The sequence below is a fragment of the Pseudophryne corroboree genome, chromosome 6, assembly GCF_028390025.1.
Source record: "Pseudophryne corroboree isolate aPseCor3 chromosome 6, aPseCor3.hap2, whole genome shotgun sequence".
Lineage (NCBI taxonomy): Eukaryota > Metazoa > Chordata > Amphibia > Anura > Myobatrachidae > Pseudophryne > Pseudophryne corroboree.
In genome coordinates this window covers 38,105,063-38,132,030 of record NC_086449.1, presented here as the reverse complement: position 1 = coordinate 38,132,030, position 26,968 = coordinate 38,105,063, and the positions used below count along the sequence as shown (strand labels likewise).

Here is a 26,968-nt window from a genome sequence, read left to right as displayed (position 1 = left end):
AGGCCACAGCTCTTCCCCATTCTAATTGCTACTATTACATAAGACAATCAGCTCTATTACTAGGGCTCTATTATACATCTGAAGCTCTCCCTTGTTGTTATATCAGAGTATAAGCTCTTCAGACCAGGCTCCTCACGTTGAGTCATTTTTTGGCTGTCACCTCTTCCTGTCCCCCACTCCCCCTCTCACAAGCAGGGCCAGGGCCGTCTTAACAGCAGTGTGGGCCCCTGGGCACAGCAATACACTGGGGCCCCTACCCATCCTTCATGGGTGGGGGTGCTATCAGCAGCAGCTTTGATGTCCCGCGGGCGGTAGGGGGTGTTCTATATTCAGCTCAGCATGTAGGACTTGGAGCAGTAATTTCTGCTAATTACTCCTTTACTGCACAGATAGGGTGGAAGGGAGAACACTAAACTGTACAAGGAGGCACTGGGCTGAATGAAGGGGCCCCAGTATATGACTTTCAGGGTGGTAGGGGGTGTTTAATACATAAGGAAGGGGTCGATAGTGGAGTGGGCTTAATTTTCATCATTTTCTGGTGAGAGAGTAGCTTGCTTGACTGCAGATATCTCAAGTTCCTGGAAAAATATTTCTTAGCTGTGAATGGGATAAAAAATTAGAGTGTCTCACCTGTCAGGAGAAACTGGGGACGTGGGTATCAGAGTTCAGGAGCCAGAGCAATTAACCAACAAATATATAAAACTTGATATTAGACGTGTGGAGCTTGAGCAGGTACCAGCTGCTTGAAGGCTGATATATTTGGTTATGGGCATAGTAGAGACAAGCTGCTAGTGTCCACCGAAAGTGGAGAGTCACAGCTTTTGAAATATACCCTCAGAAAAACGCTAAGTCATACAGAGCCCGAGATATCTGGCTGGGAAGAGCAATTAACAGGCTTGGATGGGGACCACTGCTTTGAAGTCGGATATCTCTGGTTCCCTAGGGCCGATTTTCAAAAATCTGGTACCCCTGGAAAGAGGGGACCCTCAGCTATCAGCCTAGGGCCCTTATACTCCTGGGGCCCTTGGGCAAGAGCCCATTGAGCCCATACGAAAAGACGGCCCTGAGCAGGGCCCTCCTCCCTCATGTGCTTATCCTTGCCTCACGTATACCATCATCCTCTCCTTCTGCCCACACCAGCCTCACGTCTTTAGGTTTGGCCGCACTGCTGCTATTCGGGTAGTGTGACCGCTGATGCGGCACCGTTCATAAACCATGTCCTGCAATGTTCTGTACTGTGAGGCACCTTTTTCTTGTCCTGTCCCTACTGTGTCTGTACTCTGACAGTTTGGCGCTGCAGACGCCTTGTGGCCCCATATATATAAGGGATAATAATAACCATTCATCAGACCGGTATGAAAAGGTCGACGTGAGTTTTTCCAATTTTTATTTTTTTAACCTTTTCATACTTTACGATCCACGTGGACTACGATTGGGAAGAGCAACCTGTGCCGACGCAAGGAGACACGCTGCACTAATTGGGGTTCCTAGTCACTTTACTGAGAAAACGACACCGATTTTTTAAAAAAGCAACTCATGTCCATCTTTTCCCATGTCAAACCTAATGACCGTGTCGACATATTTCAGGTGTCAACCTAGTCACTGTCGAGCAATAGTGGTCGACCTAGTTGCTGTCGACCCAACCAAACCACACCCCATCATACCATTCTCTATATGTTACAGTCCCTTGTGTAAAGGGGGGTACACACGGAGCGATCGCTGCTTAAAATCTAAGCAATCTGACTAGATTGCTTAGATTTTAAGCATGATCGCTCTGTGTGTACCCCCTCGACCGATAGCGGTGTGCAGCCCCACGCATAGCTATCGCTGCTGCTAGATTGGCCTGGTGGGTGAAATGAGCGGCCCCCCCGTCTCCCCCCCCCCCCCGCACGGGGAGGGGGGGAGACGGGGGGGGGATGCTCATTTCACTCCCCCTGCACGGGAGAGATGTGTGCTGAGCGGTTCGCTTAGCACACATCTCTCCCAAATCGGGCCGTGAGTACTGACCGTAAGGGTGTCAGCTTTCGAGATCAGTATCACATACATTAGAGGTAATTTACCAAGTGCTTCCTATTGTTTGCCCAGCCCAGTTGTTATTATTATTCACAGTGATATTGGTGGTCATTCCGAGTTGATCGCTCGCTAGCAGTTTTTAGCAGCCGTGCAAACACTAAGCCACCTCCCACTGGGAGTGTATCTTAGCTTAGCAGAAGTGCGAACGAAAGGATCGCAGTGCGGCTACAAAATAATTTTGTGCCGTTTCAGAGTAGCTCCAGACCTACTCAGCGCTTGCGATCACTTCAGACTGTTCAGTTCCTGATTTGACGTAACGAACACGCCCTGCGTTCGTCCAGCCGCGCCTGCATTTTTTCGAACACTCCTAGAAACTCCTTGACACCCAGAAACGCCCACTTCATGTCAATCACTCTGCGGCCAGCAGTGCGTCTGAAAAGCTTCGCTAGACCTTGGATGAAACTACATCGTTTGTTGTAATAGTATGACGCACGTGCGCATTGCGACGCATACGCAAGCGCAGCAGTGCCATTTTTTTGCCTGAACGCTGCGCAGCAAACGAAAGCAGCTAGCGATCAACTCGGAATGACCCCCATAGTGTCTGGCTATTCCGTTGCGCTTTGCAGTAGCGGCTCAGATTAGTTATGATGGGGGGGTGAGGCTACACGGGCAGGGCCTCAGTGAGTGTGGTGCGACGGGTGCTGCCCTCCAGAGGTAAAGCAGAGAAGGCGCCAGGGCTGCCTGTTAAATGCCCCAGCCAATCATGGCTTCCCCAGAGGTGCATATTTCTGACTGCCTGAAGCTGCCTCCTGCCCTTTGCTCCCCAGGACGCTGTGCTATATGCCCTGGACATAGGCAATACCTTTATTATATCTAGGGAATCGTGCGTGTGTGTAAAGTTATTTAATATATTGCTGCGGTCTGAGTTGGAAAATGACATAAGTTCCCCTAAAGCATTGGAAGGAATCCGATCTCCCCTGGGGATAGACCTGGTGCAAAACCCAAGTCCTTTTGTTGAGTGAAAATTTTCGTATAGTGGGAAACACCCCCTGAAATGCCCCTTGTCCGCCCCAATTATCTCATTACAATGAACTCGCTCTGCAGACCAACAGTGGCAGTTTCTCTATCATTCCTGGAGATAATTAGATCAGATGCTAGAAGGGGGGGGGGGGGGGTCACAGACAAACAGCAGTCAGAGAGGGGGGGGGGTGCTCCCCCCCCCCACCACCCTTCCCCTGGTATCCCCCAGCACACTAAAAAAATTACCTGTAACCACACCTGAACCTATCTGGTAATAGAATTTCAGAAAATTGGTCACATGCGTTTGCAAAGACATGTTTAGCTGCTGAGCCGCGCCAAGGCTTCTCCGAAATCAGCAGTCCTAACACTACATAGTAGCAGTGCCCACATAGGGCCATGTGATTTGTCTACAGTAGGCCTCATGATAAAGGCTCATACTAAAAAACATTTTTAGTGTGCTGGGGGGATACCGGGGAGGGAGGGGGGAGGGGGGAGCACCCCTCCCTATCTGCTAATTATCTTGCTCTGTAAAGTGAATTTCATGTATTTGCCCTGCTTTGCGTCGGCTCCATGGCTAGGAATGCCGCAACCCTGCCCAGCACCTGACCCTCAGCCCACGGAGCTGACATTCTGCGCTGCATAAGTGAATGTTCGCTGCTCGCTCCGCACCGCTCCAGGATTCTAAGCTCACTTGGTCAGTGACGTCAGCCAGGTGACACTAGGAGATAAGTAGTGACAGCATACCTGCCTGTGACAATACCTTATATTCTAAGCAAGGTCAACTTCCAACCTGGTACAGTGGATTTAGGGGGTGATTCAGACCTGATCACAGCTGTGCGTTTTCACACAGCGGGAGTATCAGGGAAAACGCAGGTGTGCCTGAGCGTTATCAGGGAGGGTGTGTGATGTCAGCTCCGGCCCCGATCAGCCTGTTCTCACCGCACTGTAGGATAAGTCCTGAGACTGCACGAAGCAGAAAAATCATTCACTGGTGAGTGAGGTGCGAATGGATTTGCAGCTGTCCGCAGACTGAGGGATTTTTAGAAGCTCACCATACACATGCGATCGCACACTTGCACAGCAAATATACACTCCCCTTGGGCGGCGACTATCTGATCGCAGGACAACAATTTTAGCAGCCTAGTGATCGGGTCTGAAATAGGCCCTTAGTTAGGACTTTATTCAGCAAGGATTGCAGTTTCTGCTAGAAAGCAGTTACTGCGATCAGATAGTTTTCCCCCGGAATTTGAGAAAAAACGCTCATTGCAGAAATTGCGAATGCATCGCAATATGCAGCTGTTCGCAGAACCATACGCAATTACTGGAACATCAAAGATTTTTCCTACCTGCGCCAGGCAAGGTCGCCCACAATTCCTGCGAAAACAAGAAGCTGGAAGTGGTCATCGGTGACGTCAGAGGCCCTCCTTGAAAACGCCTGGGCACGCCTGCGTTTTCTCACACACACCCAGAAAACGGCAGATTTCCCACCAGAAACGCCGGCTTCCTGTCGTCAAACAGCATCCGCATCGCGATCACAATGTGAACGCATTTTCTGATGCTAGTTTTACTCGTGCGAACGCTGCACATGTGCAGCCATTCGATAATCAGCCAGATTGCAATTCGCAAATTTTGCAGTCCTCACTGAATGAGGTCCTTATATTTCTAGCTGCGGCTGAGGTCCGGGAGGCTCTGCGCAAAGCCTTAATGAGGCTTATTCACGTAGCAGGTCAGACGTGTGTGAGCTCCCAGTGACCACACTCCAGTGCACACTCCTGGGCCTTTGTTGTGTATGAATAGACAAAAGTCTGTGCGCTGGTAGCGTAGTGTTTCTCACACAGGGCAGCAGACCCTGGGCTGCGTATATAGTGACACTGAGTATTTGTGTATTGCTCTGCATGAAAACACTGAGGGCCAGAGTCACCTTTGGGTTTTTGTCCCTAGATCGCTGATTCCTTTCACCCCTGACTTCCATCCCCAGTCGTGGCCTCGTATACAATGTCATGGAAATCAGGGACCACAAAGAGCTAAACGCTCCATGAATAATGAGGTCTCGCCTCTCCTGTCTTCATGTTACCATTCTGAGCATCGCTAGCCGGCCCCACAATGGATACATCACTCTATGGGGGTCATTCCGACCTGATCGCACGCTAGGTTTTTTCACTGCACTGCGATCAGGTCATAACTGCGCATGCGTATGCACCGCAATGCGTACAGAGCGGACCGTTGCTGAGCGATGGATTTAACGAAGAATCCATTTGCACGGGGTATCGCAAGGTGATTGACAGGAAGAAGGCGTTTGTGGGTGTCAACTGACCGTTTTCTGGGAGTGGTTGGGAAAACCCAGGCGTGTCCAAGCGTTTGCAGGGCGGGTGTCTGACGCCAATTCCGGGCCAGAACAGACTGAAGTGATCGCAGCGGCTGAGTAAGGTCAGAGCTACTCAGAAACTGCACAAAACTTTTTTGTACCGCTCGGCTGCACAAGCGTTCGCACATTTGCAAAGCGAAAACACACTCCCCTATAGGCGGCGACTATCTGATCGCAGCGCTGCAAAAAATAGCTAGCGAGCAATCAACTCTGAATGAGGCCCTATATCTGTACTACTATTAATAGTAATAACATATTTCAGCACCTTTCTTCATCAGAGAGTTTGATCCCTAATATACGTGGGGCCATTAATGAATAGACCCCATAATAATGAGTCCCCCTAGTGCCTACTGCCCCCCCTAGTCGCGAACCCTCCCTTCCCGGGCTGTTATCCTAACCCTGAGCCCCGATACTCACCTTCGGGGCGTGCTTGCTGTGACAGATTCTTGAGCCGGATGGAGGCTGCAGGAGAGGGACTGCAAGATCCCCCTCCTGCTAATATGCCTTCATAGGCTTAAACCTAACGTGGCTAAGCTCCAAATGGATTTATTTTTGGAGTTTGGCGCAAAGGGGGTCAGATTGTAGTCCCCATTGATAATAATGGGTGCTGCAATCTGCAGCGCTAATTAGCCATCTGCAGATTTCTGTGACTTCTCCTGCATTCGGCTGTTAGTACATAGCAGGAATACATAAAATTATACAGAAAGTGTTCTTTCTACATCATTTTAAGAAACAACACTTCATACATAGCCCCCATGCAGGGGCAAACGCAGGACTTCTAGAGGGGGGTTTCCATATTTCAGAGTTAGGCCAGCCCATGGAGGGAGTATAATTAGCACGTTAATAGGGCGCTCAGTCCCACAGTGTTCATTATAATGCATGTTATGGCAGCACCTCTAGTAGCGTCATATTATTCAAAATGTAGTCATGGACTGAGCCGCTGGCTTGGGTAAGTTGGGTAAGTTTCTGGGCAACTGGAAACCTCCCCTGCTTTTGCCTATGCCCTGGTCATTTGGTGTCATATGTACTGAGAGGTCTTTGGCCAAACCCAACCAGCTCTCTGTCTATATACAAGTCAGCGCACTTGCAGTTGCAGTTCCTTTGTTTCTGGTCGCCTGTCACCACCAGAGTGCCAGTTGGTGTCTCTTCTTCTGCGCACAACGTCCCTTTAATGTCCACACTCCTCCAGCACTCTTGTGTTATGGTCACACTTTTCACGAGGAAGCGTCACAAGGATGGAGAGGTGACAAGACGACACCTTCCATGTCCCAGCAAGAGCTTCTCAGCCTCCAGTCCATACATGTCCCCCTCAGTAAAAGGAACAGTTGGAAGTTTATGGCACTTGTGCCTGCTGTAATATTCCTGCTCCCACGCCACTCTCTCAGCCTTCCACACGTTCCAACCTACAGGCAAGGAACGATAACAACCACGTGTGCGATGGGTTACTACGTGGGTTGGTCTGTTCTTTATTATTTTGTTCTTTAGGAAGTTTGAGCTATTTACTAAATGCAGGTGCACTCTTAATAAGATGGTGGGAGTCCATCCCAGGTGCGGCGCCCATTTTCCCAGTGATTTCCTTACTGCGCATGCGCGAAAACCCCGGGAAAATGGAGCCGTGCCATTTTCTTGGTGATTCCTGCAGCGCTGTTGCTGGGTGCAGGGGGTGCGATGTAGGCCCCCTGGCCCCCGGGGGCTGGTGTGCACCCATTAGAAATACGCCAGTGCAGCAAAGAACTTTGCACAGATGACACCCCCTTTTTTGACGGCTATTGGGCCTTTTGCCCCTAAACTACTTTCCAAAAATGGGTTTCTAAAATGACACAATGGGGTAAATTTACTAAGATGGGAGTTATATTTAAGATGGGATGTTGCCCATAGCAACCAATCAGATTTCAGGTATCATCTTCTAGAAGATGCTAGATAAATGAGAAGTAGAAACTGATTGGTTGCTATGGGCAACATCACATATTAAATAGAACTCCCATCTTAGTAAATTTACCCTATGACTGTGCCTGAGGTCCGGAAGACACCCCGCAGAGCTTAATGAGCCTCATTTACATAGCCAGACTTCCTGCAGGCGCTGGTCACCTGTGTGACTTACAGCTCACAATGACCACACTCCACTACACACTTCTGTGTCTTTGTTGTGTAGAAGGCTTTGTGTGGCTGGTGTTTCTCATACAAAGCATCAGACACTGGGCTGCGTATATAGTGACACTGAGTACATGTGTATTACTCTGCAGGAAAACACTCCAGGCCGGCATCACTTCTCTGGTTCCTTTCACCCCTGATTCCCACATTCCTGGCTGTAAGTATGGAGATCAGGGGCCACAAAGACCTAATAACTCCATGTATAACGAGGTCTTCTCCTCTTATGTCTGTGTATTTCCACCCCGTACGCTCAGCCTCTGTACGGATTCTCAGGCAACCATACAGTTACTGTATACCTTCATAGCAGAACTCGGGTTGGGTCAGTATTGTTACTATTGGGGCACATGTGAGAGATAGGATTGAGGTGGATTAATACACAGGTTCTCAAACTCGGTCCTCAGGACCCCACACAGTGCATGTTTTGCTGATAACCCAGCAGGTTTACAGGTGTATTCATTACTCACTGACACATTTTCAAAGGTCCACATGTGAAGCTAATTATTTCACTTGTAATTCTGTGAGGAGACCTGGAAAACATGCCCTGTGTGGGGTCCTGAGGACCGAGTTTGAGAACTTGTGGATTAATAGATCGACAATGTTTAGGACAACAGTCGTTAGGGCGACAGTGAATGGTTGTCAAGCATTAGGTCGACATGTATAAAAGGTCGACAGATAAAAGATCAACAGTGGTTAAGGTTGACAAGTCCAAAAGGTCAAAATGGAAATGGTCAACACACAAATGGTTAACACTTTTTTTGGGGGGGTTACTTTCTGCCAAATCTTGTATTTTAACTGGTATCCGACCACCATCAGGTAGAAACGTCGACACTCGCCACGCTTCTGGCTTGGTGGCTCGCTCTGCTCTGCTCCTCACAAATTCCCAATAACTGTTCGCGTGGATAGTAAATCAAGCAGATGTTGAAAAAACATGTGTAAACCGTTTAAAACACGTCATTTTCATGTCGACCATTTTCATGTCGACCCTTTGAACCTGCCGACCTTTGTACCTGTCAACTTATGGTATTGACTATTGACACAGACATTGTCGATGTATCATCCGGATACCCAAACTATGTGCCCCATAGAGATTATTGTCTGATGATCTTTGTCTGGTGATCACTGGACAACGTTACCCTGGGCTACGGAAAACAACTGCCATAAAGATGTCGGCAACTGAGTGGTCATCCATATATGAAAGAGGTGAGTCCAAGCTTTCAAATGATGTGGCCCACTAGTTGCTACTTCCTAGTGGTCACCAAAGATCACCAGACAGTATTACCCTGCCATACGGAAGATAGTTTTCCAAATGTGGGGGAAGGGCCACATTGTACCCTATTTCCTCATACTGTCCCATACACACATGGGGGCACCCTGTCTTAAAGGGGGGAGTCTTCTCTTTGGAACGCTGTGCCCTCATGGTAGCTACTGTCTGGTGATCACCAGCCAATAACTAGAACATTACACCGGAAAAAAAAACAGATTCCACAGATGGGGGTGATCTAAACCCCATAACTTCTCCAGCTTGAAAATAAATCACCTTCAAAATAGAGATGAGCGGGTTCGGTTCCTCGGAATCCGAACCCGCCCGAACTTCAGGTTTTTTTACACGGGGCCGAGCGACTCGGATCTTCCCGCCTTGCTCGGTTAACCCGAGCGCGCCCGAACGTCATCATCCCGCTGTCGGATTCTCGCGAGGCTCGGATTCTATCGCGAGACTCGGATTCTATATAAGGAGCCGCGCGTCGCCGCCATTTTCACACGTGCATTGAGATTGATAGGGAGAGGACGTGGCTGGCGTCCTCTCCGTTTATAGAGAAGAGAGTGAGACTAGAGTAGAGAGAGACACAGTATTTACTTTAGTAATTTTGGGGAGCATTAGGAGGAGTACTACTACTTGCTGAAGTGATAGTGTGACTGTATATCTGACTTGTGGGGGAGACAGTGGGGAGCAGTTAGAGTCTGAGAGCAGGAGTACATATTTTAACGTACAGTGCACACTTTTGCTGCCAGAGTGCCACACTGCCATTGTGACCACACTGACCACCAGTATATATTGTGATTGTCTGCTTAGGAGTACTACTTGCAAGTTGCTGATAGTGTGACCAGTGACCTGACCACCAGTTTAATTAATCACCACCAGTTTAATATATATATATATATATATATAATTGTATATAATATATATATAATTGTATACCACCTACCCGTGTTTTTTTTTTTCTTTCTTCTTGATACATACTACTATAGTAGCTTACTGTAGCAGTCTGCGGTGCTGCTGAGCTGACAGTGTCCAGCAGGTCCGTCATCAGTCATTACATAATAAATATATATACCTGTCCGGCTGCAGTACTAGTGATATTATATATATATATATTAATTTCATCTCATTATCATCCAGTCTATATTAGCAGCAGACACAGTACGGTAGTCCACGGCTGTAGCTACCTCTGTGTCGGCAGTCGCTCGTCCATCCATAATTGTATACCACCTACCCGTGTTTTTTTTTTTTTTTCTTCTTGATACATACTACTATAGTAGCTTACTGTAGCAGTCTGCGGTGCTGCTGAGCTGACAGTGTCCAGCTGGTCCGTCATCAGTCATTACATAATAAATATATATACCTGTCCGGCTGCAGTACTAGTGATATTATATATATATATATATATATTAATTTCATCTCATTATCATCCAGTCTATATTAGCAGCAGACACAGTACGGTAGTCCACGGCTGTAGCTACCTCTGTGTCGGCAGTCGCTCGTCCATCCATAATTGTATACCACCTACCCGTGTTTTTTTTTTTTTTTCTTCTTGATACATACTACTATAGTAGCTTACTGTAGCAGTCTGCGGTGCTGCTGAGCTGACAGTGTCCAGCAGGTCCGTCATCAGTCATTACATAATAAATATATATACCTGTCCGGCTGCAGTACTAGTGATATTATATATATATATATATATATTAATTTCATCTCATTATCATCCAGTCTATATTAGCAGCAGACACAGTACGGTAGTCCACGGCTGTAGCTACCTCTGTGTCGGCAGTCGCTCGTCCATCCATAATTGTATACCACCTACCCGTGGTTTTTTTTTCTTTCTTTCTTCTTGATACATACTACTATAGTAGCTTACTGTAGCAGTCTGCGGTGCTGCTGAGCTGACAGTGTCCAGCAGGTCCGTCATCAGTCATTACATAATAAATATATATACCTGTCCGGCTGCAGTACTAGTGATATTATATATATATATTAATTTCATCTCATTATCATCCAGTCTATATTAGCAGCAGACACAGTACGGTAGTCCACGGCTGTAGCTACCTCTGTGTCGGCAGTCGCTCGTCCATCCATAATTGTATACCACCTACCCGTGTTTTTTTTTTCTTTCTTTCTTCTTGATACATACTACTATAGTAGCTTACTGTAGCAGTCTGCGGTGCTGCTGAGCTGACAGTGTCCAGCAGGTCCGTCATCAGTCATTACATAATAAATATATATACCTGTCCGGCTGCAGTACTAGTGATATTATATATATATATATATTAATTTCATCTCATTATCATCCAGTCTATATTAGCAGCAGACACAGTACGGTAGTCCACGGCTGTAGCTACCTCTGTGTCGGCAGTTGCTCGTCCATCCATAATTGTATACCACCTACCCGTGTTTTTTTTTCTTCTTGATACATACTACTATAGTAGCTTACTGTAGCAGTCTGCGGTGCTGCTGAGCTGACAGTGTCCAGCAGGTCCGTCATCAGTCATTACATAATAAATATATATACCTGTCCGGCTGCAGTACTAGTGATATTATATATATATATATTAATTTCATCTCATTATCATCCAGTCTATATTAGCAGCAGACACAGTACGGTAGTCCACGGCTGTAGCTACCTCTGTGTCGGCAGTCGCTCGTCCATCCATAATTGTATACCACCTACCCGTGGTTTTTTTTTCTTTCTTTCTTCTTGATACATACTACTATAGTAGCTTACTGTAGCAGTCTGCGGTGCTGCTGAGCTGACAGTGTCCAGCAGGTCCGTCATCAGTCATTACATAATAAATATATATACCTGTCCGGCTGCAGTACTAGTGATATTATATATATATATATTAATTTCATCTCATTATCATCCAGTCTATATTAGCAGCAGACACAGTACGGTAGTCCACGGCTGTAGCTACCTCTGTGTCGGCAGTCGCTCGTCCATCCATAATTGTATACCACCTACCCGTGTTTTTTTTTTTTTTCCTTCTTCTTGATACATACTACTATAGTAGCTTACTGTAGCAGTCTGCGGTGCTGCTGAGCTGACAGTGTCCAGCAGGTCCGTCATCAGTCATTACATAATAAATATATATACCTGTCCGGCTGCAGTACTAGTGATATTATATATATATATATATATATATATTAATTTCATCTCATTATCATCCAGTCTATATTAGCAGCAGACACAGTACGGTAGTCCACGGCTGTAGCTACCTCTGTGTCGGCAGTCGCTCGTCCATCCATAATTGTATACCACCTACCCGTGGTTTTTTTTTTTTTCTTTCTTCTTGATACATACTACTATAGTAGCTTACTGTAGCAGTCTGCGGTGCTGCTGAGCTGACAGTGTCCAGCAGGTCCGTCATCAGTCATTACATAATAAATATATATACCTGTCCGGCTGCAGTACTAGTGATAATATATATATATATATATATATTAATTTCATCTCATTATCATCCAGTCTATATTAGCAGCAGACACAGTACGGTAGTCCACGGCTGTAGCTACCTCTGTGTCGGTAGTCGCTCGTCCATCCATAATTGTATACCACCTACCTGTGGTTTTTTTTTTTCTTTCTTCTTGATACATACTACTATAGTAGCTTACTGTAGCAGTCTGCGGTGCTGCTGAGCTGACAGTGACCAGCAGGTCCGTCATCAGTCATTACATAATAAATATATATACCTGTCCGGCTGCAGTACTAGTGATATTATATATATATATATTAATTTCATCTCATTATCATCCAGTCTATATTAGCAGCAGAAACAGTATGGTAGTCCACGGCTGTAGCTACCTCTGTGTCGGCAGTCGCTCGTCCATCCATAAGTATACTAGTATCCATCCATCTCCATTGTTTACCTGAGGTGCCTTTTAGTTGTGCCTATTAAAATATGGAGAACAAAAATGTTGAGGTTCCAAAATTAGGGAAAGATCAAGATCCACTTCCACCTCGTGCTGAAGCTGCTGCCACTAGTCATGGCCGAGATGATGAAATGCCAGCAACGTCGTCTGCCAAGGCCGATGCCCAATGTCATAGTACAGAGCATGTAAAATCCAAAACACCAAATATCAGTAAAAAAAGGACTCCAAAATCTAAAATAAAATTGTCGGAGGAGAAGCGTAAACTTGCCAATATGCCATTTACCACACGGAGTGGCAAGGAACGGCTGAGGCCCTGGCCTATGTTCATGGCTAGTGGTTCAGCTTCACATGAGGATGGAAGCACTCAGCCTCTCGCTAGAAAAATGAAAAGACTCAAGCTGGCAAAAGCACCGCAAAGAACTGTGCGTTCTTCGAAATCCCAAATCCACAAGGAGAGTCCAATTGTGTCGGTTGCGATGCCTGACCTTCCCAACACTGGACGTGAAGAGCATGCGCCTTCCACCATTTGCACGCCCCCTGCAAGTGCTGGAAGGAGCACCCGCAGTCCTGTTCCTGATAGTCAGATTGAAGATGTCAGTGTTGAAGTACACCAGGATGAGGAGGATATGGGTGTTGCTGGCGCTGGGGAGGAAATTGACAAGGAGGATTCTGATGGTGAGGTGGTTTGTTTAAGTCAGGCACCCGGGGAGACACCTGTTGTCCATGGGAGGAATATGGCCGTTGACATGCCTGGTGAAAATACCAAAAAAATCAGCTCTTCGGTGTGGAAGTATTTCAACAGAAATGCGGACAACATTTGTCAAGCCGTGTGTTGCCTTTGTCAAGCTGTAATAAGTAGGGGTAAGGACGTTAACCACCTCGGAACATCCTCCCTTATACGTCACCTGCAGCGCATTCATAATAAGTCAGTGACAAGTTCAAAAACTTTGGGCGACAGCGGAAGCAGTCCACTGACCAGTAAATCCCTTCCTCTTGTAACCAAGCTCACGCAAACCACCCCACCAACTCCCTCAGTGTCAATTTCCTCCTTCCCCAGGAATGCCAATAGTCCTGCAGGCCATGTCACTGGCAATTCTGACGATTCCTCTCCTGCCTGGGATTCCTCCGATGCATCCTTGCGTGTAACGCCTACTGCTGCTGGCGCTGCTGTTGTTGCTGCTGGGAGTCGATGGTCATCCCAGAGGGGAAATCGTAAGACCACTTTTACTACTTCCACCAAGCAATTGACTGTCCAACAGTCCTTTGCGAGGAAGATGAAATATCACAGCAGTCATCCTGCTGCAAAGCGGATAACTGAGGCCTTGACAACTATGTTGGTGTTAGACGTGCGTCCGGTATCCGCCGTTAGTTCACAGGGAACTAGACAATTTCTTGAGGTAGTGTGCCCCCGTTACCAAATACCATCTAGGTTCCACTTCTCTAGGCAGGCGATACCGAGAATGTACACGGACGTCAGAAAAAGACTCACCAGTGTCCTAAAAAATGCAGTTGTACCCAATGTCCACTTAACCACGGACATGTGGACAAGTGGAGCAGGGCAGGGTCAGGACTATATGACTGTGACAGCCCACTGGGTAGATGTATGGACTCCCGCCGCAAGAACAGCAGCGGCGGCACCAGTAGCAGCATCTCGCAAACGCCAACACTTTCCTAGGCAGGCTACGCTTTGTATCACCGGTTTCCAGAATACGCACACAGCTGAAAACCTCTTACGGCAACTGAGGAAGATCATCGCGGAATGGCTTACCCCAATTGGACTCTCCTGTGGATTTGTGGCATCGGACAACGCCAGCAATATTGTGTGTGCATTAAATATGGGCAAATTCCAGCACGTCCCATGTTTTGCACATACCTTGAATTTGGTGGTGCAGAATTTTTTAAAAAACGACAGGGGCGTGCAAGAGATGCTGTCGGTGGCCAGAAGAATTGCGGGACACTTTCGGCGTACAGGCACCACGTACAGAAGACTGGAGCAACACCAAAAACGCCTGAACCTGCCCTGCCATCATCTGAAGCAAGAAGTGGTAACGAGGTGGAATTCAACCCTATATATGCTTCAGAGGTTGGAGGAGCAGCAAAAGGCCATTCAAGCCTATACAATTCAGCACGATATAGGAGGTGGAATGCACCTGTCTCAAGCGCAGTGGAGAATGATTTCAACGTTGTGCAAGGTTCTGCTGCCCTTTGAACTTGCCACACGTGAAGTCAGTTCAGACACTGCCAGCCTGAGTCAGGTCATTCCCCTCATCAGGCTTTTGCAGAAGAAGCTGGAGACATTGAAGGAGGAGCTAACACGGAGCGATTCCGCTAGGCATGTGGGACTTGTGGATGGAGCCCTTAATTCGCTTAACCAGGATTCACGGGTGGTCAATCTGTTGAAATCAGAGCACTACATTTTGGCCACCGTGCTCGATCCTAGATTTAAAACCTACCTTGGATCTCTCTTTCCGGCAGACACAAGTCTGCTGGGGTTCAAAGACCTGCTGGTGAGAAAATTGTCAAGTCAAGCGGAACGCGACCTGTCAACATCTCCTCCTTCACATTCTCCCGCAACTGGGGGTGCGAGGAAAAGGCTCAGAATTCCGAGCCCACCCGCTGGCGGTGATGCAGGGCAGTCTGGAGCGACTGCTGATGCTGACATCTGGTCCGGACTGAAGGACCTGACAACGATTACGGACATGTCGTCTACTGTCACTGCATATGATTCTCTCCCCATTGAAAGAATGGTGGAGGATTATATGAGTGACCGCATCCAAGTAGGCACGTCACACAGTCCGTACTTATACTGGCAGGAAAAAGAGGCAATTTGGAGGCCCTTGCACAAACTGGCTTTATTCTACCTAAGTTGCCCTCCCACAAGTGTGTACTCCGAAAGAGTGTTTAGTGCCGCCGCTCACCTTGTCAGCAATCGGCGTACGAGGTTACTTCCAGAAAATGTGGAGAAGATGATGTTCATTAAAATGAATTATAATCAAACCAGTTTGTGCAAGGAGAGATTAATTGCTTCTTTTTTGGTGGGGGTCCAAACCAACCCGTCATTTCAGTCACAGTCGTGTGGCAGACCCTGTCACTGAAATGATGGGTTGGTTAAAGTGTGCATGTCCTGTTTATACAACATAAGGGTGGGTGGGAGGGCCCAAGGACAATTCCATCTTGCACCTCTTTTTTTCTTTTTTTCTTCTTTGCGTCATGTGCTGTTTGGGGAGTGTTTTTTGGAAGGGCCATCCTGCGTGACACTGCAGTGCCACTCCTAGATGGGCCAGGTGTTTGTGTCGGCCACTAGGGTCGCTTATCTTACTCACACAGCTACCTCATTGCGCCTCTTTTTTTCTTTGCGTCATGTGCTGTTTGGGGAGTGTTTTTTGGAAGGGCCATCCTGCGTGACACTGCAGTGCCACTCCTAGATGGGCCAGGTGTTTGTGTCGGCCACTAGGGTCGCTTATCTTACTCACACAGCTACCTCATTGCGCCTCTTTTTTTCTTTGCGTCATGTGCTGTTTGGGGAGTGTTTTTTGGAAGGGCCATCCTGCGTGACACTGCAGTGCCACTCCTAGATGGGCCAGGTGTTTGTGTCGGCCACTAGGGTCGCTTATCTTACTCACACAGCTACCTCATTGCGCCTCTTTTTTTCTTTGCGTCATGTGCTGTTTGGGGAGTGTTTTTTGGAAGGGCCATCCTGCGTGACACTGCAGTGCCACTCCTAGATGGGCCAGGTGTTTGTGTCGGCCACTAGGGTCGCTTATCTTACTCACACAGCTACCTCATTGCGCCTCTTTTTTTCTTTGCGTCATGTGCTGTTTGGGGAGTGTTTTTTGGAAGGGCCATCCTGCGTGACACTGCAGTGCCACTCCTAGATGGGCCAGGTGTTTGTGTCGGCCACTAGGGTCGCTTATCTTACTCACACAGCTACCTCATTGCGCCTCTTTTTTTCTTTGCGTCATGTGCTGTTTGGGGAGTGTTTTTTGGAAGGGCCATCCTGCGTGACACTGCAGTGCCACTCCTAGATGGGCCAGGTGTTTGTGTCGGCCACTAGGGTCGCTTATCTTACTCACACAGCTACCTCATTGCGCCTCTTTTTTTCTTTGCGTCATGTGCTGTTTGGGGAGTGTTTTTTGGAAGGGCCATCCTGCGTGACACTGCAGTGCCACTCCTAGATGGGCCAGGTGTTTGTGTCGGCCACTAGGGTCGCTTATCTTACTCACACAGCTACCTCATTGCGCCTCTTTTTTTCTTTGCGTCATGTGCTGTTTGGGGAGTGTTTTTTGGAAGGGCCATCCTGCGTGACACTGCAGTGCCACTCCTAGATGGGCCAGGTGTTTGTGTCGGCCACTAGGGTCGCTTAGCTTAGTCATCCAGCGACCTCGGTGCAAATTTTAGGACTAAAAATAATATGTTGAGGTGTGAGGTATTCAGAATAGACTGAAAATGAGTGGAAATTATGATTTTTGAGGTTAATAATACTTTGGGGTCAAAATGACCCCCAAATTCTATGATTTAAGCTGTTTTTTTAGTGTTTTTTGAAAAAAACACCCGAATCCAAAACACACCCGAATCCGACAAAAAAAATTCGGTGAGGTTTTGCCAAAACGCGGTCGAACCCAAAACACGGCCGCGGAACCAAACACAAAACCAAAACACAAAACCCGAAAAATTTCAAGTGCACATCTCTACTTCAAAATCACCGGGAAAAGAACAAGAACCACAAATTATTTATTTCTGGTGTTTATAAGACAGAAGAAGAAAAAATATCACATTTGCTTTCGGTTCCCTTTTTTTGAAGTTTCGATAACAAACACTTTTTTTGGCCACGTGGTGTGAATTTCTTTTTGAAGTTTTAGACTGAGTATAAAGGGGCTAATTCAGGTTGGATCGCAAATCGCGTTCCAACCGGAATTTTTTACGATGGCCGCAGGAAAAGTGATCGCCTATGCCTGTCAATGAGGCAGAGGCGGTTGCGGGGTGTGGGGGAGGGGGCGGCGGCAACGCTCTGTTTCCAGGGAGAAGACAGAGCGTTGTGGGGGCAGGGTGACCCGAACGGTAGGCGGAGGCGAACCAATGAAGGTGTGTCTGAGGTGTGGTCGCTGCGGCTGCGTGACATCACACGCAGCCGCCGCGACAGATAAAATGGCGTCGGGACTCCTGCGGCGGCAGGAGTCGTCTTTAGTTTCTGCTGGCAAGCAGAAATTGCGAAGCGATCGCAATTTCTGCTTGTAGAAGGTGTGGAGGCGGGAGGGGGGCGCCGGCCAGCATGCGACCAAAAGGATAGCAAATTCTACTGATTAGCCGAATTTGCTATCCTTACTGAATTAGCCCCAAAGTCTAATGATATTTTCTGAAAGAGTCTTCGGAAAAAAGAAAATCAAAATAAAATTTGCGCGAGGACTTCAACCAAGCAAATCACTGATATTGACGTTGGATATTGATGATGAGTGCTAATGTTGCAAAAATGACTTCAGCACAGGCGTGAGAAAACCCTCAGCAGCAAAGGGGTTAAAGCCCTTTCCTTTGAAGTCTTTTACCCATCACAAGAGCAGGTGTCAGATGTATCACCTCATCTCCGCCTGATTTCTACCTGGTGTCACTTCCCCAGCTCCCGGTGGCAGACAGAAGTGTGGCCTCATTACTGGTCCATTGTCACTTGGACACACTTCCTGGCACACTTCTGTCCCGGCCTCCGCAGTTGTTTGATCTGCTCCCTGACAGCCCCTCTCATGTAGCCACACAAGCCCACTCCAGCTGTCTGTGATCTCCAGGTGTGAGCCTCCCTGGTGTCAGAGATTTGTATCTGGAACTAGTTTCTACCACTCAGGGAGTCCAACGTGTTCAACATTTGCCTTTATTACAAAGTACAGATCATATTATTCTGCGTATAGGTGTAATTGTTAGTGATGAGCGGATTCGGTTTTACTCGGTTCTCAAAACCGAATCTTATTGGCTCACTGATGTGACGTGTTTTGGATAGCCAATAAGATTCGGTTTTGAGAACCGAGTAAAACCGAGTAAAACCGAATCCGCTCATCACTAGTAATTGTCGTCACTTGTGTTATCTGGCCAAGGAGTTAATATTTGTTTCAAAAGTATAATTTAGGTAGGAGTATTTAAGACGAAAGAAACACAGATTATCATCGAGTTCAGAATTTTTTTTATAATATGGCGGCAATAAGAAATTATACCTATAGGTCAATTTGGCAATATTTTCAGGCTAGGAACCTGTCTCTGTGAAGTCTACGCAGTCAGACCCAGCGGGTCCCACGTGAGCTGTAAAGGACAGTATATTTTTAGGGGGATATCCAATTAGCCCCGGTAGAACATCGGGTGCGAAAAACTGATGTTTTTTTCCAATGTTTCATCAATTTTTTTTTTTACAGGCTAATAGTGAAACCTGTGTGTTTTCATGAGAAACAGCCCCATTTTTGCTTAAAAATAGGGCTCTTTCGGGGCAGGCGAATCAAAATCCTAGAGAAGCCGGCGTGTGCTGCAGTGTCCCATGCCCGGGGGTCTGTACTGAGGGTGCCGCGGACTGGGAGCTGGCATTCTGTGCCGAGACCCCCGGCGGGGAAGCCGAAGCAGCGCCGCAGCCCCCTCTTCCCCTGACCCAGACGGTGATCGTGTGACGGGGGAACTGGAGGTCAGCGCTGCACCGGGAGCTGTCAGGAACCAGCAGCCGGTGCAGCATCAGAAGCCCCGATAAGCCGCCGCTCGTGCTGGCTTATATGGGCTAATAGGTTAGCCCCCTGGCGGGACAATTAGCCCCGGTAAATTGCCAGGGTTAATTGGATATGCCCCTAAGAAACCAAGGGCTCATTTATCAACGAGTGATAAAACTGACTGTGAAAGATAAAACCTGTTGCGTATGATAAATTGCTTCAGCCAATCAGCTCCCAACTGTCATGTTTTCAGCTCCTAACTATCATGTGTTTGAAAAATGATAATTGGAAGCTGTTTGGCTGAAACACCATTTATGATACGTAACCAGTTTTATCACTCATTGAGAAATGAGCCCACAAGTTCTAATTAATCCGTACCCCTCAACATCTCTAGAGGTTCCGCCATTTGTCCCTGATGACCTCTTCATGTCCAAAAATCTGCCCCTTATCTGCTGCGATCCCACACAGAGAGGCGTTATATAACGCAGAGGTGACAATCCTACACAAATGCCAATACCTACACCTCTCTAGACACACCTCTGTCCCCATGATGCAAACATAAGCAAAGAAACAGATTTGGAATTTTATGGGATGTGCCTATGGCAAAATCCCCTAACTGTGTGATCGCTCCCTGCTGGTAATTTGCTGTCCCTGCACTCCGAGGAGTCTGATGGGGGTTGTACTATTATTTTCTTTTACTTACGTGATGCCAAAAAATTCTATGCAAAGTTGGTGTGCCTCACAATCCCAACACCTGTGTGACAGGTTATATTGGGGAGCGCTATATATGATATCCATTCTATCATTATTGTAAGTTTTAGGGGCTATTTGCGACATTAAAAACTAATTACCACCGGGATGTACTACTGTACGCTTACAGTGTTCTGATAGGAGCACGTCCCTGCGATGTGTAAAACTAAAGTGATCTCGTTAGCATTAATTATTATTGTTTATTTATTTGGCGCCACAAGGGTTCTGCAGCGCCCAACAAAGTACGATTCACTTCTCAGTGCACCCCGCACTACTGCACACGTGACCAGGATAATCTGATACTCCTTACACCTTATATATCACTTTGTGACCACATATTTCTATAATCTCCATTAAATCACCAGTGAATAGCCAGCAATGACCGCAAAATGCTGTCGCCCCTGATTTCGCCACCAAAGTTGCTTATTTTATTTTGCTGCAGTACAGGGCTGCGTATAAAAAAAAAATGCATTTCCAGATCTACCATAAGTGCAGCATAAACATCGCCTCCAAATGAACTGCCCCCTGGCCCCTGTACCTATAATAAATCTCATTTGCAGGCACATGCCAGAGGGAGAAGGCCTCAATGGACATTTACAGGTGACAGCAATTCCTCACACAGCCAGCAGGGGTCACTGCACCGTCCTCCCTGATTCCTGGACGGAATTTACAGTCTGCCCCCCTCCCTCCCACAGTCTGTGTGTTATTATTCCCCAATTACCCGTGTGCCAGGGAGCAGAGCTCGCACTGGGGGTGTATGGCTGCTGAGCTGCACAGGACAATTAGGTGTTGTCATTGTCACCTTGACACACTCCTCAGACACACTCCTGCCCCCTCCCCTAGGGCTGTGTATGTGTGATGTGTGATGTGTGTATTAGCAGCTCCTCACACCTCCACAGACACAGCTGGGCACCACTACCTGTTGTTGTATAACACTTTGCATCATGTCACAACAAAGTAAAACTAGTGTTTGCATTGGAGGTAGCTGCAGCAGGCATCAGTGCGGTGATCACAAAAGTTTCATGTAAAACAAAAGTTTGCAAAAGTAAAATAAGTGCTAGGCAGCTATACAGACCTGAGTGCTTATATACAGTATATATAGACCTGAGTGCTCATCATACACAGACCCGAGTGCTCATCATACACTGACCTGAGTGCTCGTACACTGATCTGCTCCATTGCAAAGAAATTTGCATGTGAGCATTGGTGGTTCAGTGGTAGAATTCTCGCCTGCCACGCGGGAGGCCCGGGTTCGATTCCCGGCCAATGCAGCATAGTGTTTTTTGCTGTGTTTCAGTTTCCTTTTTACAGCATTAACATTGTAATAGTTTGTTCCGTCTTAATGGGGATGGTAATGTGCACTAGTTGATTCTATCTGATTTTAGTGTGCACTCTGCCAGGACACTCTACACCTAAATATTTCACTAATGGGCTTATCTATCAATATTGTATAGAAATAAATATAATATATATATATATATATATATATATATATATATTTTTTTTAGTTGTTTTTTTTTTAACCAACACCTAGTGCCTCTTTTTCTGGCCATGCGGAGAACACCATTAAGGCTATGCGTGTGCTAGAACCCTAGGCGTTTCTATAATTGGCGCAGTGTGCAAGATGCACACGGGCCCACACTGCACACACTGCACCCATATATTATACGTGCTCCTTCCGGAGTCCCGCGGCGACGGCCCTGCTGTGCGGGCACAGATCACTCGTAAAATGGCCGTCGCAACCATTTCCGAGTGATTTGCGCATGCGCACTGGAGGTGTCCCCGGGAACAAGTTGCGGGCGGCCATGTTCCCGGAGACCTGCACATGCGCAGTAGGCTCTGGCGTTATGACGGAGTCTACTTGCTGCCGGAGAGGAGGGGGCCCGCAACGGCGGCTGCGTGCGGGTCCCCTCCTCTCTTAAGACGCCACTGGGTAGAACACACATGTGCAATATAAATATATAAATATAAAATGTAAGTAATAAAACAGTACATCAGCTGTCTTTGATAATTATGCTTAGCCATGCTGTGCGTCCATTTGCAACGCAGGCGGTAGCCATTATTAAAAAGGAAAAACAGGTAAACACCTATTTTTGCTGAAATAGGCCCTGATCCTTTTGCGATAATACGTTTTGCAACCAGCATTTCGTTATTTTCATGATTGACTGTTTTGAACAAAAACCTTCTCTTGTAGGGTCTCTGGCTACCATTGTAGTATTATATACAGATGACCGCTGATAGAAATGAGGTCATCACACTGTGCGCAGGGGGCGTGGCTTGGCTGCCATGGTAGCCGTGACCCTCCTCCTGGCCACCCTCACGCAGCTAGGTGACTGAGGTGACCTGGCAGATGCTGGGCCCATTTACTATTTCATTATCAAACCTTAGGACCAGGGTTCATCTATGTAGTCTAGCATAAGAATGCATGTGGTGACAAAATGTTATTATTAAATCCGCTGTGCTCGGTAGAGTGTTAGCTCTTCTGTTCTATATCGGAGCCTGTAGACCGTCTCTTCCTCCGTCGTCCTCAGATTTCCAGCCCTCCTTATTCTGTGTATTTTCCCCTAAGCATGAGAACGTCCCCACAGTTACTGTTGTCTGGTCACATGTTGGGTGGACACAGTACACACAAAGTGCTTTTGCATAAGGTATGGATGCGTAGATAGAGCAGGAAGAGCATTTAAATCACATGTTTGCTTTAAGAGGTGAGAAACTGATAATATGTAAATTAGTCTCAGGAGAATACAATGGTTCCTGGATCCCCTTCACTTGTTTTTATGGAAATCCAATTAGGTCCCTCGTATTTCATTAGTTCACTAACCTCTCTGGTTATCTACGGAGCATTTCCTTGTTCCAGGTTCCCGGACTGTGAATCAGTGGCAGGGGATGCTGTCATCATGGGGTCCCGAAAGTGAGAAGGGTCCCAGCGATTCTGTTACACCCTCCTGAAGGCCACATGGCCTCAGGACCATCTTAACATATAGGCACACTGGGCAGCGGCCCAGGGCCCCACACTTTTAGGGGCCTCTGAGCAGGGTGGGTGGTAGTCACACACTTCTCTACCTGCCTCCCAGCCTGCGGCCAGACAGTGAACGGCTGGCAGCCTGCTGATTGGTGGATGGCTGGAGCTACCCAGCCTTCCTCTGTATGGAAGCATGTGGAGAGACGGTGTGGAGCCGCAGGAGGGGCATGTTATGATTTTTTTTATAATTGGTTCCCGTGAAAGGGTGGGCAGGGGCTCCAGAGCATTGCTTTGCCCAGGACCTACAATGCCGGTAAGATGGTCCTGCATGGTCTTTGTGCTCTTGTTCCTGTGTGGCGTGCCTGCTGTACCCTCCTACTACGATAACGCAATATGCGCTCCATGCATACGGTGCCACAACTTGCAGCAGAGGGAGGGGCCCTTATGGCGCAAGTCATTCCGTAACATTACTTGTACATGCACCTTGGCCTAGATCTCTGGGGGGTTTTCTGGAGGGGAGGTCAAAAATGGCTTCCATGATTTACTCTTAAATCTAAATTAGGCCCTTAATGTGAAATCTATAAGGGAGCCAGACTAACAGCATATATATAGAGATCAGCAAGGCTGCAGACTATCTCGTAACAAGCCCAGGAATAGCAACAAACCTGCGCTCTGCATTTATTTTGGCCCATTACTACGTCTATGTTTTCTCTTATTTCTCTGTTCCTGCATGTAATTTCCTGTCCTTCCTATATACAGTACTGGTAGCAATGTAAAGGTGATGAGTTAGCTAAAACATTAAGCCAGGTGCCGCTATAGGCAGACAGGTCTGATGCAACCGCAAGAGATTCCCAAACAGCCATATTGTGTGGTGTTACTGGGTAACGCGTGACTTTGGCAGTAATGATAATGACACGACGAGGCTTGTGTGTGCACCTCTTAGCCCAGAGGTTCTCAAACGTAGTCCTCAAGGCACCCCATTGCTCCAGGTTTTAGGATGCGGTGCTAATTATGTCACCTGTGGCCAAGCATGGATAAACTTAAAACCTGGACCGTTGAGGTGCCATGACCCTCTGTCTTAGCCACATTCAGCAATCTATCTATCTATCTATCTATCTATCTATCTATCTATCTATCTATCTATCTATCTATCTATCTATCTATCTATCTATCTATCTATCTATCTATCTATCTATCTATCTATCTAATCTATCCAGAGGGCCCACTTGTGGATCTCTAGGTATCTCCAATTGCCAGATATCACAGTATTGTTGTGTAGTTAGATACACAGGTAATCAGTATCTCAATTAAATACTGGAACCTTTGTCACAAAGCCTCTCGCATCCAAGTACACATGGATGTCTCTTATTTACATTGCAATGGCCTGTCCCAAATGGTGCATAAGTGAGTGTGACATTCAGACTCGTCTTTGTCTCTTAACTTATGCCCTTTTCTTTTTGTCTCTTTTCAGCTTGTGTTTTCCCCAAACATCCCAAACCCACCGAGTCTTCCTGAGTTAATGGCTTTGTGCATTTGGGGACATTCTGCAACCTGGGTGTATTTGCAGTTTTAAAGACCTGCTCAAGTGTTGAGGACAAAATCTCAAAATATATATATATCCTCTTCCCCATTGGAATCATTTGATAAGAAATGATTTAGAAAGAGAAGATTCCTGTGGCAACCACTTATATAGCCCTACCATGACTTAGTGGTGGCTTAGTAGGAGAATGGAGGTCAGTCAGATCTCTGGAAGACCTGGAGACATCAAAGACTCATTAGAAGCGTCAGGAGCCACCAGACGTATACTTGTGAAGCAAGAAGTGTGTCTTTCCCATGAACACACTTCTCAGTAATGGTCGCAGCACAATAAAGAGGTGAAGCTACCTCCATAATTTGAATCCCCTTGTTACTTTCACACAGCCCCGTGGCAAACACTCAGCTCCTCAGCTCCCGGATGCAGGGAGTCCTCGTTGTTTGATGGGGGAGATTTCATGTTCTTGAAGAATACTTTAAACACCATCATAGTGTAGAACATGAATATTATGAATGCCCGTGTTCTCAGGACCATTAGTGATGTTTCATGTCCTGAATAACCGTCTAGCAGATATAAAGAAATGTAATCATGATTGTAATAAATTCTGTCTAATTTGAGAATGTTCCATTTAAAAGAGAATTGGACAGAAGAGTTTATGAAAATTCTGGGTCAAAAGCAAATGGGATTGCAGAAGGACCTTGCGGAACACTGCGCAAGCTTTCTGGCACCAAAGTCCACTCTTGCCTGGCCAGAACACAATGCTGTATGCTATATCTCTGCTGAATCTTTGTGTTCCAAAGATATGTTGTTGTTTTTTTCAGCCAGGTCATCTTCCTTGAGACCCTCCCATACAGACCATTTTTGCAGAATGCATTATAGAATGTTAACCCATGTACATTATCTTCCATAGCAGCCACTGACTTGATATTTCTATGTCACAGCTGGCCTTGCAGCGGCTTCTTCGATGAGGGACCTTCTTGTCCTGCAACTAAGCTTGGGCTAGCTAGTATAAGTAGCCTGGCTGCAGTTTTATATGTCTTCGTTTTATATACATTTGTACAATGTATTGCACTGAGCTCCCAGAGACGCCTAATGCCTTTGCAATGATTTGGAGTGCTCGTTGGTCGTCATTTTGAATGTTTTACTGGGAAATTACCTCACAGAGATCCACTAATTACATACCCAAACAGAGCCAATGAACGCACTATCTGACTTTTGAGGCAGTAAAGAGCATTTCTCCTAGGCAAATCTGATCTTACAATCAGGGCAGCAATGGCTGTGGTACGGAAGGTAGATAGTAACTAGGTCGACAGTGTCTAGGTCGACCACTATTGGTCGACAGTAACTAGGTCGACAGGGTCTCTAGGTCGACATGATCTTTATGTCGACATGGTCTAGGTTGACAGGTGAAAAGGTCGACATGAGTTTTTAATGGGGGGTTTTGTGTCGTTTTCCTCGTAGAGTAACCGGGAACCCCAATTAGTGCACCGTGTCCCCTCGCATGGCTCCCTTCGCTCGCCATGCTTTGGGCAAGGTGACTCGCGCCCGCTACCGCTTCGCTCGGCACAGATTATTATTCCAATTGTAGTCCACGTGGATCGTTAAATATAAAAAGGTTCAAAAAAAAAATCAAAAAATCGTGAAAAACTCATGTTGACCTTTTGACCTGTCGACATAGAACATGTCGACCTATAAACCCTGTCAACCTAGTTACTGTCGACCAATAGTGGTTTACCTAGATAGTGTCGACCTAGTTACTGTTGACCTAGAGACCGGATCCCGGCGGCCACCAGGGGGGAACTGTGGGGACTAGTGTCCTGGGCCATTACAGAGAGAGGGGCGCCCCCCCTGGCTCCTTCCGCTGATACCTGGAGAGCTGCACCAGGTGTGTGCAACAACAGCATGCTGATATGCAGGGAGGACTTCTTAAATCAAGCCTTCCCTTCATGATGTATGACATCACATAGCGGTGGAGCGGTGTTGCAGAATCTTTTGTTTTTGGAAAAGGGGGAATAATTATTTGTCAGTCTCTTTTGTCAGTCCCGAGCCGCACAATTTCTGTTGTCAGCCCTGCTTACAATGACGGTATAAGGTGGATGACTACATGCACAATTGCATACACCATCCTGGATATGGGCCCCAGGAAATGTTCCACTCACAGATCTCATGATAAATCCAGCATCACAGATCTGGAGAACATCTCAGTAGCATCACAGATCTGTTCTCAGCCACTGGAACCTGCCGTCCTTTGATGTCACCTACACCGCCCAGCCTCTCCTTCTGCTGTTGTCACACTTAGAGAATGTATGGAGAGGTGTTAGGGGAATGGTGAGGCGATAAGGACACAATCTGAATCTCCTAC

General features: G+C 46.9%; 1 protein-coding gene and 1 non-coding gene across 7 annotated transcripts in view; both read left to right on the top strand.

Annotated features, from left to right (window-relative positions):
* Positions 1-26,968, top strand: part of LOC134934796 (transcription factor HES-7.1-like) — a 230,968-nt gene that overhangs the window by 135,721 nt on the left and 68,279 nt on the right. For 2 of the 6 annotated variants that reach the window (XR_010179809.1, XR_010179808.1), the window contains exon 2: positions 24,544-25,962. The exons of 3 other annotated variants lie outside the window; for them this stretch is intronic. The gene's annotated coding sequence lies outside the window, so the exon portion shown is untranslated. Of the gene's footprint in view, positions 1-24,543; positions 25,963-26,968 lie in introns of those variants that run through there. One more of the 6 variants, XR_010179810.1, reaches the window with a different exon arrangement.
* On the top strand, positions 21,311-21,381 carry TRNAG-GCC (transfer RNA glycine (anticodon GCC)). Its single transcript has one exon. It is a non-coding gene; the product is annotated as a tRNA-Gly (tRNA).